The sequence below is a fragment of the Phyllostomus discolor genome, chromosome 9, assembly GCF_004126475.2.
Source record: "Phyllostomus discolor isolate MPI-MPIP mPhyDis1 chromosome 9, mPhyDis1.pri.v3, whole genome shotgun sequence".
NCBI classification, from domain to species: domain Eukaryota; kingdom Metazoa; phylum Chordata; class Mammalia; order Chiroptera; family Phyllostomidae; genus Phyllostomus; species Phyllostomus discolor.
This window is the reverse complement of record NC_040911.2, coordinates 86,242,833-86,255,543: the sequence shown is the minus strand read 5'-3', so window position 1 is coordinate 86,255,543 and position 12,711 is coordinate 86,242,833.

Here is a 12,711-nt window from a genome sequence, read left to right as displayed (position 1 = left end):
CAAGCAACAAATATTTTTTGAATGCCATGGGAAGCCTTCCATGATCCCCCACTCCAGGGAACTTAATTATTCCTCCTCCCTAAACACATTGTACTGTGATGATTTGTTAATTTGCTTGTCTCTTTCAGACTGAAGGGAAGAACCTGTGCCTTATTCCTCCCCATGCCCACCGCTGTCCCTCCGCCTCCTGGAGCCAGTGCCTAGCATCATGCACAGCACAAAATAAGGCCTCAGTTACTGTTTCTCTCAATGGAATCAATTTATTGTATGCTCAGTGTAGATGAATAACAGAGTCCCTGTCTTTAAATGACTTTTGGTCCTGCAAGGAAGACAACTAACAAAAAAGGGAGGAGAATAGCACTGGAGCTGAGGAGGACAGAAATAAATGCCTTGGGTAGGCAGAAAGAGGGTGGTTAAACAGTACAGTGTCTTGTATAATATGGCGAGTTATTCTCAAGCCAGGACCTCTCTGATTTCCTTTGCCTCCTTCCAATTTTGGCTGCAGCTCCTGGAGTACTCCCACACTCACCTCTGTGCTGCTCTTGCTGGGTCCTCCCTCTCTTACGTGGTTCTGTGTGGCAGACAGGGGTGCCTTTCCTCTCCACCCTCTGTCACCTTTCCCCCTTGGCAGTCTCCTTGAACTTCCTGCCCTACAGGGTGGCTTCCTTTCATAGCTATCAGGCCAGTGGTAGCCAGGTGAGCATAGCCAAGGCCAACAACTGAGATTTCCATCCATCCTATTTTAATCAGTTATATTGGCTAGACCTTTTCTTAAGAAGCCAAACTTCATACTGGAGAAAGACCTTTAGGTCCTACACATCCAAATCAGGGCAGCAGCCTGGGGTAATGGGAACTAGTGGGTGGCCCGAGTCAGGGGTTATAGGTGCCAAATTCCCGATCCTCTCACCAGGGATAATTATAGGCATTTCATTACCTCTCTCCCAATAAAACAGGGAGACCAATTTCCTTCTTGTCCCTGTCTCCTAGGATATAAGTTATAGGCAAACTACCTAATTTGCAGGGGGGGCTCCATGCAAAAGAAAAATATGGGACCACTTGTTAGAAAATTAAGAATTTCAAGAAGGCTACAGGAGAGTATTAAACTAAGTGTGAGGCCTTCAAAATGTGGAGCCTGTGCAACGGCACAAACTGCACCCCCATGAAGCCAGCTCTGGTTTCAAGGTTGAGAAAGTTGACACTGATGATGTGGCATGGTGGCTATAAAGAAGTTTGTGTATTGTGGGAAACATTAAAATACACTTAGTGTCAGCAGTAGGTTGTGTAACAATGGGACTGCTCATAGGCATCACTTGCAGCTGTCTAACCAGGGCCCCAGGCATCAGACATCTCAGTGGAGCAGAGCTAATGAATGGACTAGGTTCTAGACCCAGCCCTGCAAGTAATTCATTGTGTAACTCCTGGCAAGACACTTCTTCTCTATGTTCATCTTTTTCTTCACTTATACGAGAAAGGATCTGAATTAGATGTTTAAGTTCTCTTCTAACTCTGACCTGCTATAATTCCAAATGAGCAGCATCCTCTTTAGAGAGGCTGTAAGGCATCCTTTTGAATATTCCTTTTGATGGCAAGAACTTCCCTTTGGGAATAAATCTAATTTCTGAAAGTAAAGAAATACATACTTGTAGCCAAGTATGTATGGTAAGGATAATAATGTGTGGCCTAAATCATGGGATTTCACAATTTAAAAAAATGATTTTATTTTTTAGCTGACACAACCAGAATTAAGAGAGCTACTTGAGTGTTTTTCCTCAAAGTTGTCACCTTGAGAGGCCATACATTCATCCTCATGCTGCAAGTTGCTTAAACTATCTTCACAATTCTAGACATGCCTTCAGGGGCAATTTAAAAATCATATAAGAAAAAGCACCATGTAACTTAATAATCACAACTTTTATCTTGGGGATGGCAGCCTGTTTCAACTGAGGACCAGATATGTACCCAAAAAGTAATCAAAAGCCTTAAAGAAGTAAATATCAATGTAAATTAGTCTCCTTTTAAAAAAATAATAAGCTCACTAGATTTTAGAATTTATATGAAGCGAATAAGAAAAGGCAGAAAAGGAAAGTAGGCGAAAAAGAAAGAAAACTAGGAAGGAAAAAGCAAAGAAATGGAAGAATTATGGGGATTGGAGTTGCGGGGTAAAAAGAACAACTTTATTTGTAACTTTTTAAAATAGAGACTTGGCCCTGGCTGGTGTGGCTCAGTGGACTGAGCACAGGCCTGCCAACCGAAAAGTGGCTGGTTCAATTCCCAGTCAGGGCACATGCCTGTGTTGCAGACCAGGTCCCCAATTGGGGGCATGCGAGAGGCAACTGAATGATGCATCTTTCAGGAATTTCTTTCCCTCTCTTTCTCCCTCCCTTCCCCTCTCTCTAAAAGTAAATAAATAAAATCTTTTAAAAAGTCAGACTTAAAAAAATATAAAATAAAATAAAGACTTGAAGCAAATATGATAATTAAGGATAATTCTGGGTGGAAGTTACATGAAATTTTCTATACTTAAAAATATTCTTACAATATTAAAAAGGAAAAAAAGAGGTAAACTGTACTCTAGTTTGGTTGCTATCTGCTAGATTATGGACCTTTAAAATGTTGATTAGGGGTTCAGTGCTCTTAAGTCTTTAGATAGATCATTTAATAAGAGTGAGGCAATTGTTTACTGTCAAGCCAAGATGGTAGTTCCATTTCTTTGTGAATGGGATGGCTCTCTTTAACCAGAATACAGCATGGCTCATCTTACCCACAAGATGAGAGTTTGTGACTTAGTGTTACACATTCCTAAGTGGACTCCAGCTTTCCCAATTGGGGAAGGGAGTGAAGGAAGGAAAACAGCCCCAACAGCATAGGTCAGAGTCAGCTGTTGTCAGACATTGGCTGATGCTTGACCCCCAGCATGCCTCTCTACAGCCATATGTGGGGAATAGGGAGCAATGTAAGGGCAGATTGTACATTTCTGGACTTGTAGCTTCTAGTTTGCAAATGTGAGTTTCTTTTCATCTTGTGTAGAAGCCATGGCCATTTGTCATCTCCTTTTCCAAATCCTACCCTTCCTTTTAGGAGCTGTTTTAAGTCCTGCCTTTTCCAGGTCCAGTCTTCTCTGGCCTATGTCTGGGCTTTTATCTTCTGCCAGATAAGAGTGGTGTCCTCTTGGACCCCTGCCTGGATTGTCATCTCTTAAGGTTTCTGTGGAAAGCCAGTCTCTGCCTATGTTGTTCCAAATCCCTCTACCTGAGTGTTGGGGACTGCCCTGCCTGGTCTCAGGAAGCTGTAACCCCCCATGACTTAGGCTGAGTGAAAGACCTCCGGACCAGGAGCCACTAAGGAGACAAAACTTATTTCCCTGGCATGAACGCTGCCTGTTCTGTGCCTGACCTCCTAAGCTTGATCAGTTAGCCAATGATGGGTAAGATTTCCCACGGAGGGAATTGCCTAAGACAGGCATGATCATGAGGAGGCCTCTGGGAAGAGATTCAGGGCTATGGAAATGAAGGGGCGAAGGACATCAACCCCTGTCCCCTTGGCTTTGTCAAAGCCTGAGTCCTTGTTCTTAGAAGTGAGAAATCCAAGTTTCCTGGCTGCTTTTGTCTCTGGCTGCTGTTGACTCAGGCCTGCAGAAATAGCAGGGGCAGTGCAGCCCAGACCAGAAACGGCAGACCCCCGGGGTAATCAGGCCTGGGACATAGAATATGCAAGATCCTGTGAGATCTGTTTGCTGGAGGATGTTATTAGGTTAGAATTTGAAGGCACAGACAGGAAACCAAAACTAGCCCTTTGGGCCATATGTTAAAACTCTAAGCTCTGCCCAGAATCACAGCGGGGGTTCTGTCTGCACCTTTGTAAGTCACCTGCTTCTTTTGATCTTTGCTTCCAGACTGTGAACCCACAAACTAAGTCTGTATTCTCAATAAAAATCTGCTTGGGAATGGTTACGGGGCACTCTCCACTAGAGAGTGGCCGTTCTGTCCCTATTTCCCCACAGGACCTGGTTGTCTCTGTGTATGTTTTTCTTGTGCTTCAACGAGCATCTGAAGCAGAGATGGATACTGCTGGCCGGTATCTGCCACACCGGGGGACCCAGGCCACCGTGGTCCGAGATCAACAATGTCTCCAGTTAATGCTTTTCTTCAGACAACCTCTATCTGCTAGCCTGAATTCTATGGGAAGGCAGAATGGGATAATTTACAAAATAGGATTTAAACCAGCCAGGTTCCATAGCATGTCTTGTGGGCTACCAGGGTAAAGTGCAAAATGCTCTCAGTCATGATTAGGTTGGTAGCAATTAGTATTACTGGATTAGTTTTCTGTTTCCTACCTCTGAGGAGAGGAAGAAAGGGAGAAGCAAAGAAATAAGGGTCCAGGGAACTTTGGTGCATGGTGTTAGAAAGGCAGATTCTGCTGAGGGTGGGGATAGGACACCAGAAGGTAGGACAGGGCTGATGAAAAGGGCCTGGAGAAGCCCTTGTCATAAATGTGGCTTGCTTCTCAAGACTGCCACTTTGTGAATGGGTCTAAAGAAAGGCACTTCAGGGACTGAGCCCAATATCCCAATGAATTCTTTAATTATTTTCATCTATGACATGTGGGAAAAATAATGGAAAAGACAAGGGCAACTAAGCATGAGGAATTCATCAGCCTCTCAAATGGATAATTCTTGCTCTCTGTCTTTGGTTAACCCAGTCCCAGAGGTTCTGACTGCGTGCTGCACCACTAACCAAAGCTACCCTAGGTCAAGCCACCATCACTGTTTCCTGGATAACTCTTAATATCTGTTAGTTGACATCCTGCCTCTACTCCTGCCCTATTCCATCCATTCCCAGTAGCAGTCAGAGTGGTCCGGGGGGAGAGGCAGAGGGGCACAATTCAAATCACATGTCACCCCTGCTTAAAACCTTTAGTAGTTTCTTGAAATAAAACAAAAATTGCTTGCAAAGCCCTGTTACTCTCTCTGACCTCATCTGATAGATTCTCCCTCTCAATCACTGCATTTTAGATATATTGTAATTCTTTTTCTGTTCCTTGAATATGCTCAGCTCTTTCCTACCTTGGTCCTAAAGTTCACTCCTTGCCCTTGAACTTGATTCCCTCAGCTCTTTGCATGGCTGGATCACTGGCAATCTTTATACAAATATCACCTCTTTCTTTGATTATTCTATCTAAAAGTATTCTTCCCCAGTTTTTACCTATCCCATCATCTTATTTCTTTCATAACTCTTACCACAGTTAGCAATGATCTCTGTTTATCTTCATATTGGCTTTCCTTCTCTTTTATAGAATTTAAACAGCCTGAGGTCAGGGACCTTGTCATATTCATTTTGCTTCTCCCACTACCAAGTAACAGCTGGCACAAAGCAGTCACTCAAATATTTGGTAAATGAATGAATGGGTAGAAAAGAAAACCAACAGAAAATCCTCAGGCTTGTTGGTCCTGTTGGGCTAAGAGGACAGGTTACCAGCCAGACTGATAGTGATTCCATGTCTTTTCCTTGGCCTTTGTTCTGAAGTACTGGGGCATAGATGACTCTTAAGTTTCATCACTATCCTTTATCTGAGTGGTAGGATAGGCTCCGGACTCTGACTTTTCTTAATATCTTTGATCTTGTATTGATCAAGAAAGGTAAAATAGGTGATCTAATTTGTGGGTAAAAGTGACAGGCAAGGAGACTGAGATGAGGATATAAGAATCATAGGGCCTCCTTCCTGGCCAGGTAGCTCAGTTGCTTAGAGCGTTGTCCCTATAAACCAAGGTTGCAGGCGTAGTCCCTGGTCAGGGCACATACAAGATTAACCAATGAATGCATAAATAAGTGGAAGCACAAATCAATGTTTCTCTCTCTCTCTCTCTCAAATCAACTTTAAAAGAAAAGAATCATAAGGCTTTGGAACCAAAAGAGATCTTAGGAATTATCTGGTCAGGGAACTTAAACCTGGCTATCCATTGAAGTTATCATGGAAGCTTTTTGCCCCCAGGCTAATAGTACTTGGTTAGGATATAATTTACATATAGTAAAATGTACAAATTTTAAGTATCCAGTTTGATGAATTTTAACTTACATATACACCTGTATAATCACCCTCAGATCAAGGTATAGAAGAACATTTTTTTTCACTCCTGCAAGTTCCCTTGTACCTCTTTCCAGTCAGTACCCATTTTCACCACTAGAGGCAACATCTATTTTGTCTCCCAGCACCATGGGTCAATTTTGCTGGTTTCTGTACTCATATAAATGAAATCATACTGATAGAAGTCTTTTGTGTCTGACTTTTTTTCTCAATATAATACTTTTCAGATTTATCCATTTTGTTGTATGCTTAGGAGTTTGATCTCTTTCTTATTGCTGATTAGTATTTCACTGTATGTATACCAAATTTGTTCACCCATTCTCTTGGGGAGCTTTTACAAAATATAAACCCCAAAGCCTGCGCTAGGACCACTGAATCCAAATTTCCAGGGATAGGGCATGAGAAGCACATTATTAAAAAGTTTCCATGCAATTGTGATGTTCAGCCATGAGTGAGAAACACTTAGTTTGTCCATCCATTCAGGTTCCACAAATAAAGAAACTGAGGCTCAGAGTAGGAAGGAGGTTTTCCAAGCAGACACTTGAATCAGTAAGAGCCAAGACTAGAACCTCTTCTACTGTGCTACTCTTTCCACTGTAAGACAACTCAAACTTCTAATTAGTGACAAAGGCAGGGGTATGAATCATAATAGCTTCATTTGAGTATCTGCTATATGCCAGACTCGACTCTAGGCAATTATGTACATTTAATCCTCTTAACCAGCCACACAGCACAGCTGAAGAAACTGAAACCCAGAGCAGCCTAAGGGACAGAGGTGGTAAGTAAAGGAGAGATAAGACAAGCCCAAGTTTGCTTAATTTTAGAAGTTTCGTATCTTTTCCTGAAGTGAAAATAGGGGAAACTAGAAGCACCTTGGTTTCGTGATCTGCCATCCTGTCCCAGTCCAGCTTGCTATGGTAGAAATAAAAGAGAAAAGGAAATAGTATTTACCTCACTTCTCAAGCCCTGGCTTTAGAATTCCTTCAATTCTGTACACTCAATGTTCCATCACTAATAAGTGATGGTCAGATTGCCTAAAAATGTGCCAGCCAAGAGGAGGGTGATGTGTTTGCTTAATCACTAGCTCCTCCTCCTCTACTGATAAGTCTCCCCACAGAGGTGGGGGCTGATGCTGTAGGTCCATCAGGGATGGCTCTCCATGTCTGGGAAGCAAGTTTCCCAAAGTGAGGAGGGTCTTGGGTCTTTCCTTAGGGAAGAAAACCCACCCTAGCAATCAGGGACTGGAGTGAGTCAGAGACACATCTGCTGGTTTAGATTCTGAACCTGAAGTCTCGAGAGTCTGGCATGCTGGGGTTTTTGTTGTTGTTGTTGTTGTTGTTTTAAAATGAGGAAGTCTGGGAAGTATAAGGGACAGGCCATGAAGAAAAGTGGAGACTTCTCTCTTATAGCTTTTGGGGTTGGGGAAGCCGGATGGGAAAGGATGGGGAGAAAGAGAAAAAAACTTGTGGATGCTAAGAAAGACTCTCTCCCTGACCAATGTTTAGTTAGGCTCCTCTGAACCCTCTTCTCAGCTAGGCCTCAGACTTGGCCCTCATTCTATCTTTGGCGTACCTACCTCAGTTTTAGCAAGAATCCTGATAATATAATGAGGATTCCTCTACCCTTCATATCTGATCACCTGATATCTGATCAAGTTCCTCATCCCCCACTTTTGTTGTATAAGCCTGCCTTTAGCAAGAATCCAATTAGGTCAATTTTGCAAGAATCCTCCTACCCTTACACCTTAGCACCTTTTCTCTTCTTAGTAATTTTCATTCACTGACCTCCTCATTCTGCTCATTAGCTATACTTCCTTAACTGTCTTTGCTGTATTAAAGGTGAGCCTGATCTTCCCTCTACCCCTCATTGCAATATCCCTATTACGACAGTGTTCGATAAAGTCTTCCTTACCAATTAAACAAGCATCATGATAATTTTTCTTTAATAACACCAAAATGATTGATCTCTTGGGTTGTATCTATACACATAGGCTGATTTGCCTGTTGTGACTGAACTGATGAGTCTAATTCTTTTTTTTAATAGTTAATTTTTTAAAATTTTAAAAAGGTTTTATTATTTATTTTCAGAGAGGGGAGAAAGGAGGGAGAAAGAGAGGGAGAGAAACATCAATGTGTAAGAGAAACATCAGTTAGTTGCCTCTCACACACCCCCAAAAAGGAACCTGGCCCACAACCCAGGCATGTGCCCTAATAGGGAATCGAACCAGCCACCTCTTGGTTCGCAGGCTGGTACTCAATCCACTGAGCCATACCAGCAGGACTAATTTTTTTTTTTTAATTAACTAGTTTAATTCTTATGACTAACAGATGCCAAATTGAATAATATTTTAATGGGTGATTTGGGTCATGTATGGACAGCCTGCTTCAGGATTTGTCTGAGACTAAGAAACGTGTGGCAGGCCCAGGCTCTGCCTAAAGGGCAAAAGGACACGAATCATCCACACAGCTACTTGTCGGTGTGAAATCTGTCTCTCTGTTCCATTGAAACAGGGATCAGAGTTCAGGCTTCCCAGATACTCATTCCCACAGTGTACAAGGAAGAGAGCTGCTGAAATTATTGATCTCCTGACATCATTCTCCTCAGCCTGATTTAGTGCTCTTCACTCAACAAAGACTATAGGGGTGACTTTATCGACTGTGGTTTTGCCCTCCAGAAACCATTTCTCTCCCGTTTCTTAGCCCTAGTAATCATGCTGTTTTCTGATTTTCTGAAATCCTTTTACTTTCCATAGGGGTACATTCTGCACTCACTATGCTTGGCCTGAAGCTGAGCCAATGGTCTGCTACATCTCTTAACAACTTGACAGCAGAAGGAAGGGAAGAGGCTTTGATGTCAGATAGATTTTCTGCAGAAAAGGATCAAAGCAGAACTAAGGAAATACACCTTAGCAAACCTTAAGGCTGTGTATGAATTAGTTCTGTTTAGAGAAAGTAGAAACGGTTTTGAGATAGATACCTATTAAAGTGTTTTTCAGCCCTGGCTGGTGTGGCTCAGTGGATTGAGTGCTGGCCTAGGAACCAAAGGGTCACTAGTTTGATCCTTAGTTCAGGGCACATTCCCTGACCTGGGTTGCAGGCCAGGTTCCCAGTAGGGGGCATGCAGAAGGCAACCACACATTGATGTTTCTTTCCCTCTCTTTCTCCCTCCCTTCCCCTCTCTCTAAAAATAAATAAATAAAATCTTTTAAAAAATGAAAGTGTTTTTTAGAGTGGGTCAAGATCTCTCGACACCACAAAGACCTCCCCAAACAACCAAAGAAACAAAAAGCAACTCCAGTGTGCCCTCTCTGTAGCCTCCTGGAACAAATGTACAATGTTGCTAAAGCAGAGCATACTCATCTACAACTGAAAACATTGTCCTGAGATTTCCTCTAGTAGTCATTAAAATGTGCCCAAATGGGCGTCCATTCTGAAAAATAAAGAACTTAGAAAGGAAAACGAGGATTTGCAACAAATCAAATTTTATTTATCTGTTTCAGCTCTAATAAATATGAAATGAGCCCTGGCAGGTGTAGCTCAGTGGATTGAGTGTGGGCCTTCAAACCAAAAGGTCTCTGGTTCGATTCCCAGTTAGGACACATGCCTGGGTTTTAGGTCGGGTCCCCAATGGTGGCCACATGAGAGGCAACCACACACTGATGTTTCTCTCCCTTTCTTTCTGCTTCCCTTTCCCTTTCTCTAAAAATAAATAAATAAAAATCTTTAAACAAAACTTTAAAAATATGAAATGAACCAGTTCTACACAGGCAGACTAATCCCAAATCCTAAATTCTGCTTTGTAAAAGTCATTAGAAATCTGATACCATAAGTAACTTTCTGAAGACATTAAAGAAGTGCTAAAATGTGACTCCTGTACCAGGGTTTAGATTTTGAAGTGTTAATTCTTTCTAAGAATCTTATAATTTAGTGCTAGAAAATGGAAAAAGCAGGGTAAAGAGAAATAAGAAGCTACTAGCTAGTGAAAAGTAGACTGCTTCCTTTATTCTAAACTCCTAACTATTCTGACCTAAAAAAAAGTAAAACAAAAAAAAGTCTGTTTAGCTTTCCTGAAAATTAAGAAATGAGAGGTGACTGACAAGGTCTTTAAATTGTCCAAAGGAGCAGCAGCTTCACTCACTTTAAAAGCATATTTAAGTTGCCAACTAAACTCATATCCTTCCTGCAAAGAACAGAGGCCAAAGGAGCTTCCTTTCTTGCTATGCAGGAGAGGGCGCTTTCTGCTTGCTTGTCTGTAATTTCGAAGAGAAGAACACAACCAACCATAGTACAAAAATTATTTCAAACTTCACTCTGTCTCACAGGAAGAAGATTTTCATCGATTCACAATGAAAAGAAGAAATGTTTCGTCAGTTGAAAAGCAGCAGCAAGCAGACCAGGAAAGCAGGTTTTATAAAAGAAGCAAAAGTACAGGGTAGCATTTATTTATTTGAAACTCAAACCTAAAGAATAGGATTCCATGAGGCAGGAGACAGCAGAGGAAGAACCCTGAGACTGTGCTGCCATTGCTGGCGAGTGGCTATCCTGGTGCCAGGCAATACCTTTTAGCAGTTAGGTAGCAAGTAGGAATGAGTGGCCAGAGGGGAAACAAAGTTAGGGCCCTCACCATTGCAATCTATCCAAGAACTTAATACAGGAGGCTAAAAGCAAAGGAAAACATGTCTCACCCATTGATCAGTAGTCCTGAGCCTGCCTGGTTCCATAAGGCTGCCAGGCATTCCACACAAGCAAAACTATGCTAGTACAGTGGGGAGCCCTTGAAAGTCTATATGTATCATCTCCACTAGCTAGGAAAGGGAAACCCTTGAAGACAGTATTCATCCCAAGGCCTAGAAGGTGGGAGGGGAGGGATCCACAGCGCTCAAAGAAAAAGTCCACAAAATAACTTTTGTTAACTGCCTGCCTCCTATCATGTATGCAAAATGAACCAATGGAGTCTGGAGCAAGATAAGGAGGGATGGAGGGTAGGAGGTGAGAGTGGATGGAACAGGGGAAAGTGGTGGTGGGAAAACAGAGATAATTGTATTTGTAAAACAATAAAAAATGATAAAGAAAAAAAGATAAGGATCAGGCTAACAGCCCCCCACACACATACCTTTGTTTGGATGGTCATGTCTTCCCAGGGAAGCTGGCACCACCTTTACCCGTCCATCAGTATGTAACTTCTTCACCTCCATGCCACCAACTATGTAACTCCTCAGAACGAAGTACTCCTTCTCTTGGTCTTTTGGCCCTTTCTTGTCACACGGGGGGGGGGGGGGGGCGGGCGGGGTGCTGGCCACCCATGCTCTGGCCACCTTGCTCTTGCCACCTTTGCTTTTGCTCTCTCATCAGAACTTAGCACTAATAAACTTTGCCTGCACACTAATAGGCTTTCTGATCTGTAATTTTTTTAACTGTGTCAGCAAAAAGAACCAGGTTTCTCCTGTTAACATCTATAGGCAGCAAAAAAAAAAAAAAAAAAGGAAGGAAGAAAATGGTTTTCCTCCTACTTCCAGCACCCTTTATCAGCCTCTCTAAGGGGAGCCAGAGCTGAGGGTCTTCCCTGTCCTTAGGCAGCAGAGGCCAGATGTGCTGCTGAGATTTTGAAAAGACCCTGGGTCCTACCAGTTTCTCCAGCTCGTCTCTTGGCTTTTAAGAGATGGCCACAATTTGTGTGCTCTGATCTCCCTATACTTATTTCTTCCCAGTCTTTAACATTGGAATTGGTGTTGACAGTGAGGTCACAAGGGGTTAGAAGGGGTTGGAAGGGAAGTAGTTGCACTGAGGATATTCATGGGCAGAATTTAAGAAGGAATGAATGGAGACAGAGTAAAACTTTGAGTTAATGAGCCTAATGAGCCTAATGAGTTAATTATGAGGAAAAACAAATCCTGCTAGAGAAGGGTTTAATTCAGCTTCTTTCGGAGGGCTAAGGGGCACACAGAAAAGTTAAACCTTAGGAGGACAGATTACGGAGGCAATCTTATTTATTTTATTAATAAAATCTCTTTGGGGACTTTCAATATTGGTCTCATAATTTTCAAATTTCTATGTAAATTTCCATCAGCTGAAGGGGCTGCTCTTTTGCTGGCTCTGTAAGTTATTAGGCTGTAGTTCTCCTCTTCTTACTCATTCAGTTTTTTCTTGATGGAGCTAGAATTTATACAAGATCACAATTTATGACCCCCTGAGTGATGTGAAGCCTAGAGGCTCTGTAGAAGGGAGCAGGTCGCCACAGGGCCCTGTAGTAAGCTGTGTTGGTTTTTGTGGGGATGGTGGTGGAAGAGTGTGACACAATACTACACTGGTTTTTCCTTATTTCTAGGGAACAACTTCTTTTTGGTAGCTTGTAGAGACAGGGGCAATTGGAGGGAGAACTGACTAAGGCATGGGGAGATCAAGCTTTGTTACATTCTAAACCCACTGTCTCCTCTGCCTACTACCCTGGGCTGAAAAGAGTATCAAATGAGACCATGCAGACACCTTGAAAACTGTGAAGCACTCCAAAAATGTAAATGTTTTCTAAAATTTAATTTGTTGTATGACCTACGGTTATGGGAGAAACTCCCAGAAACTTGGTTCTTCTCACTGATGCAGTAAAGAATTACAGGCCAGTGAGCCTACTAGCATG